Genomic DNA, 6,000 nt, shown 5'->3' with positions numbered 1-6,000 from the left:
AAAAAAAGAGAGAAAAAAAACACGTTATGACTGAATGGATGTTGTCACTGGCGACACATGCGACAAATGTATCATTGTAGTGATAACACATTTATCCTCACCTGTATGCATTTCTGGTCTCCTCTGCCTCCTCATTCGTCTGTGAAGATTACGCAAAGAGAAGAGAAAATGGTGAAAGAGAAAAAGAAAATAAAGTGAAATAATAACTTTGCAGAGAGGGAAAAAGTTGACGAGAATTACAAGTGTTGACCTGAGACCCACTGCCCCATCTCTCTCTCTCTCTCTCTCTCTCTCTCTCTCTCTCTCTCTCTCTCTCTCTCTCTCTCTCTCTCTCTCTCTCTCTCTCTCTACCATATCCACATTTATTACCTCATCAATGTCTCCACTCCCATCACTTCCCCTTTCCCTTCACCACCACTATCACCACCTTCACCATCCCATCACATTCCTTCACTTACTCCCTCCCTCACCATTCCAGCGTATCTCCCTCACTATCACCAGCATCCTTCCTTGCACTTCTCACTGCTCTTACACTCTCATCATCCCTCATCACCTTTGCCATCATCATCACCATCATCATCACTATCATCATCTTTCATTATACTCTTGCTATCACTTCTTTTGACATTTACATCCTCCTCTTTCTCTTCCATCTATTGTTTTTGCTACACCTTTCCCTCCTCCTCCCTTAACCCCTTCAGTACCATTACGCGTTTCCATATTCATTCTGCTTACTATTTGGTGATTTTATACAGCTTCAGAAACTTATGTGGGGGGATTACAATAGTGAAGACTGTGGCCATTAATCTTCTGACCTCCATAGACCCTTCCTAATGTCAGTAAAATAGTCTAATCGTACACAAATCTCAAGGTAAGAGTGTGTCCCAGTACTGAAGGAGTTAACTACCACTACCACTCCTCCCTTGCCAGTTATAGGTGTCGCAGGTGGTGTTTGTGTGTGCGCTGTCCAGGTCGAGGGAGATAAAAGGGTGTAGATAAAGAGGAAGAGTTGAGTCGGCCTTCTGGCGCACACCTTACCGACCACAATAATTAGGCGGGAACAGTGAGTCACCCGCGGGCCAGGGCGGTGCTGGGAGACGAGGCAGAGGAGGTCGCTAGAACTGTAGAATAGTCTCTTTCTTCTTCTTTTTCTTCTTCTTCTTCTTCTTCTTCTTCTTCTTCTTCTTCTTCTCCGTTTCCTCTACCTCCTCCTTCACCACTGACCCACTTGGCTCTACTAAGTCAGCAGTATTGCACACTATATCTTTCTTTTATTTTTGTTGCTCCTCCGTCAGTCGGCTCTCTCTCTCTCTCTCTCTCTCTCTCTCTCTCTCTCTCTCTCTCTCTCTCTCTCTCTCTCTCTCTCTCTCGTCTCCTCTGAGTTGAAAATAATACAAACATTCGTATATTCTACGTAGAGAGAGAGAGAGAGAGAGAGAGAGAGAGAGAGAGAGAGAGAGAGAGAGAGAGACATGCATAAACTCCTAAAAGAGTGGATTACCGGCTACGAGGAAAATAAATAAGCGGAGAGAAACCATCAAGAGTAAGGTAAAAAAAAAAAATGATTGTGGGTTTCCGGGAAAGTATATTCCGTAACAAGTATGTATTCACAGCCTGTTTCTTTGGAGTCTATTGCTGTTTTGCGTGTCGGCTTCCTTTGTGAATATTTCTTGCTGTTTTTTATAATGTTTTTTGACAGTGATAGGGGGAGGGTGACGCGGTGCTGGGAGAGGGAGGTGTTGGAGAGGAGGGAAGGAAGAGAAAGAGGAAGAACATGGGTGTCAGAAAAAAGAAAATGGTACTCCATGGTTGTCTTGTTGTTGTTACGGTGGCGGTGGTGGTGGTGATGATGATGAGGGTAGTTGTAATAATAATGGTGACAGAAATGGAGAGGGTGAAAGTGACGATGATGGTAGATAATTCACTGGATGTATTGGAAGAAATATGAATTCATAATGGTAGTGGTGTTGGTTGTGGTCGTGGTTTATAACTGATGTTAATGGTGATGATTATAACTCCTGCTTATGAGGAAGATATTTGCAGTGATGCTTGTTATGAAACTTGGAGGCACTCGTGGTGGTTATGATGATTGTGTTGAGAACAATGGTGGAAGTCCTGGTGTTGGTGCTGCGAGTGATGATGGTGGTGGCGATGAAGACAATGAACTGGTGATGATGTTGTGGTGCTGATGGTGTCTGACGTTAAGTACTGAGTGATGTGATGCCTGTAGAATAATTTTAGCACGTGGTCGGAGAGAAAACATCAAGAACAGCAACAAAGCAACAAGGAGGAACCAGCAGCGGCCGCCACTGACCACAACATTCAATCAGAAATTCATTTAGTGCTCTCCTTCAAAGAAATTCCTCAACTAGCACTCGTGTTTGTTTGTTTTTACACTCATAAACACTGATAAGTAAGCCCTTGATTAAACTATCTTTCTTAACGTGAGTGGTAACGAGCTTCACCACTCCAAGGCAATCTTCCACACATTTCTGCGCCTCACAATGCGCTCTTCACATCGACACTTGTGATTGGAGGTGAGAAACAGGGTGTAAATATTCCTCCAATCACCGCGCCAGCTTTGCAAGACTGTCATCAGATAGTTGGCCAAGGCAATCTCGTAACCACTAGAGGAGATGGCTGGCGCGTCCCACGTTGTCGATGTTTTTATGCATCTCCGAGGTGGCATGCACGTCCCTTATCATAACATGTGGCAACCCGCATCTCTTTTATCCATATGCAGCGGTTGAAGTGAGCATTCCAGCCGGGCTCAATACTGGTGCACACCCTTGCCCTGTGTGTGTGTGTGTGTGTGTGTGTGTGTGTGTGTGTGTGTGTGTGTGTGTGTGTGTGTGTGTGTGTGTGTTTGTGTGTGTGTGTGTGTGTGTGTGTGTGTGTGTGTGTGTGTGTGTGTGTGTGTGTGTGTGTGTGTGTGTGTGTGTGTATGCTGGCATCTTCCATCTAACAATACCGCATCTCTCTCTCTCTCTCTCTCTCTCTCTCTCTCTCTCTCTCTCTCTCTCTCTCTCTCTCTCACACACACACACACACACACACACACACACACACACACACACACACACACACACACACACAAACGCCGTCCTAAGACAGGTAAGGCAGAGAGGCAGAAAAGATCGAGCCAAGGTTTGGTGACGTGTGCGTGGGCGCTGAGCGGGAATCGGAGACTCGGTCAACAAGATCACCAAGCACGGGAGCTAGCGGAAGGGAAGAGCACAGAGGGAGGCTGGCCCGAGAACTGGTTCCCCAAAAGCGTTGTTGTGACTCCACCCAGGTCGGCGGCAGTGGTGGTTGTGGTGGAGAAACGTGGTGGTCGTTGTGGTCGTAGATGGATGGTCGGGTGCCCTACTGCCTCGTGGTTTATACACTTCACCTCCCTCGTGTGGCCCCACCTGCCTCGCCTATACCTGCCTCATTCGGTCCCTAGTGCCCGCCGCGTCCAGCTCGACCCCTCCTCGCTGCCGTCCTGCCTCGCCGCGGCTCCTCCTCGACGTACACATGGGAAGAAAGGAGTCATCGAGGAGACCAAGTGTTCATAATCCTCGCTAATAATGGTGATTATGTTTGTTATTCCACCTCGCTGACCCTCGCCGGCTTCTCTACTATGCAAAACTCAGTCGGTAAGCGTGACCGTTCCACCTGAAGTATTTATGGAATCCACCGCGACGTGAATTGTGGCAGGAGGAGGAGGAGGACTCGGCGGAGTGGAGGGGAGGAGCAGTGGGATGTCGTGGCCTTTGATTGCTACGGCAGCTTGGGTGACAGTGGAGGCGAGTCTGGTGTTTTTACTGCCGCCTCCCACACTCCATGCTCGAGACCAGCTGGCGAGAGTGACGGCGGCGGTGGTGGAGAGGACTCACAGAGGAGGGGCCGATGGTGTCAGTCCCCCTTCTCGTGTGTGTGTGTGTGTGTGTGTGTGTGTGTGTGTGTCACCCAGCGTCACCTGTATCTTGCATCCCGCTGTGTTTTGAATCTTGGAGCGAGAAGTGTTACCACGACCATTACTGTTACAATCTGCTACTTCTACTTTCTTTACTATTTCATCTTCTTTATTTTTTGTTTACTCCTTTTACTTCTTCTCTACTTCTACAACAACTACTGCTACTACTACTACTACTACTACTACTACTACTACTACTACTACTACTACTACTACTACTACTACTACTACTACTAGCACCCACCATTATTGTTAATGCTACCGGTGCTACCTGAGCCGTTTGTCGTCATAACTCAAGTCTTAAGAGTAAGCTAACGTGGTGTAACTAATTGCTCTCTCTCTCTCTCTCTCTCTCTCTCTCTCTCTCTCTCTCTCTCTCTCTCTCTCTCTCTCTCTCTCTCTCTCTCTCTCTCTCTCTCTCTCTCTCTCTCTCTCTCTCTCTCTCTCTCTCTCTCTCTCTCTCTCTCTCTCTCTCTCTCTCTCTCTCTCTCTCTCTCTCTCTCTCTCTCTCTCTCTCTCTCTCTCTCTCTCTCTCTCTCTCTCTCTCTCTCTCTCATATGCACACAACAAAATTAGAGAAAGTAGGAGCATTAGCATATTCACCTTCATCGGTTACCTGCAGGAGCCACAAGGTAAGGGACTAATGGGGTGTCCTTGAAGTGCTCCTCTCCTGAAGCTTTTGTTCTCTTGTCGCTCTTTATCTTTACATTTTGATTCCCCTTCATTCTCATCCCTTAATTTTTCCCCTTTCATTTCCTGTCCTTCCAACTCATCTTCTTCCTCCTCCTCCTCCACCTCCTCTTCCTTCTAAACATTATCTCCATTTCAACACACCTCGACAAACAAAGCAACACTCTTTTCCTTGTTTCTTACACAGTCGTCACTTGTTTGCGGGATAAAAAGAGCAGGTTTGAAAAGAGCAGTAGGAACACAATACGGCGAGAGTGACTGTGTGTTGGTGCGTTGAAAAGGGTATTCAAATTGTTGTTCTTGCTTTTGTGTTGGTGTTTTTTTATATGTGTAACTCTCTCTCTCTCTCTCTCTGGAATCTGAGGGCAAAAGTGAAATTGTATATATATGTCGTGGGTGTTGGCGTGTGTGTTGTTGGGTATAACACACACTCTCTCTCTCTCTCTCTCTCTCTCTCTCTCTCTCTCTCTCTCTCTCTCTCTCTCTCTCTCTCTCTCTACACTATTAACCTAGAACTTTGTGGACCCACCGCTTTACTTGTGCTACCTAACGCCCACACACACACACACACACACACACACACACACACACACACCTGGTCTCCCCCTCATGCCTGAACCTTAATTCAACCCCTTCTCACCTGTAGCTCGACATGCTTACCTGTCCACATTGTGTTGCTGTTGATTCCTTGCAGCCTCCCTTTTCTCTTTTTATTTCCTCATATTTGTTTTTTTCTCTCTCTCTCTTTTGGTTTTCTCTCTTCGTGTCTCGCCTCTACTTGTTCTTTTTCTAATTTCCAACTGTCCATCCCTTTCCCAGTAGTATTTAATTAAGAAGGTGCGGTTGTTCTTCCTCTCAGCTCAGTTGTCGCCTCATTTCTAAGCGCTGTGCTTGGTGTAGCCTGATGTATTCCGTTGGGTTCAGTTGTTATTTTCTCTCTCTCTCTCTCTCTCTCTCTCTCTCTCTCTCTCTCTCTCTCTCTCTCTCTCTCTCTCTCATTCGATTCTGTTTGCTCGTTTTATTTTACAATTGTACAAGCTGTTATCATTTTTCGCTGTTGTTAATTGTGTTTCTTGTGTTATGTTTCTCCTACTCGTTGTGTGTATTTCTTCTTCTTTTTTGTTGATCTTCCTCTCCCAACGTTTCATATATATCTTCTAAATTACGAGGGTTATTTAATCTCTTATTCCTACTCCTATTACTCTGTTGCATTTCCGTTTTGCCTGTCGCGCTTTTTATTTCTTCACTTTAATTTACTTTCCCTTTTACTTTTATTTTTTACCGCGTGGCTTTTATCCCTTTCCTCATCTCACTTGACCCGACGAGTAGAACGTGAGCGTGCGGAGAGA

General features: G+C 45.9%; 1 protein-coding gene across 4 annotated transcripts in view; it reads left to right on the top strand.

Annotated features, from left to right (window-relative positions):
- The window catches only part of LOC123498954 (agrin-like), an 849,095-nt gene that overhangs the window by 107,085 nt on the left and 736,010 nt on the right, over positions 1–6,000 (top strand). Inside the window, exon 1 of one of the 4 annotated variants that reach the window (XM_045246557.1) lies at positions 3,434–3,575. The exons of the other annotated variants lie outside the window; for them this stretch is intronic. The gene's annotated coding sequence lies outside the window, so the exon portion shown is untranslated. Of the gene's footprint in view, positions 1–3,433; positions 3,576–6,000 lie in introns of those variants that run through there. 4 annotated transcript variants of the gene reach the window in all.

The sequence above is a fragment of the Portunus trituberculatus genome, chromosome 48 (genome assembly GCF_017591435.1).
Source record: "Portunus trituberculatus isolate SZX2019 chromosome 48, ASM1759143v1, whole genome shotgun sequence".
In the NCBI taxonomy this organism is placed as follows: Eukaryota; Metazoa; Arthropoda; class Malacostraca; order Decapoda; family Portunidae; genus Portunus; species Portunus trituberculatus.
This window is presented reverse-complemented; position numbering and strand designations above follow the sequence as displayed.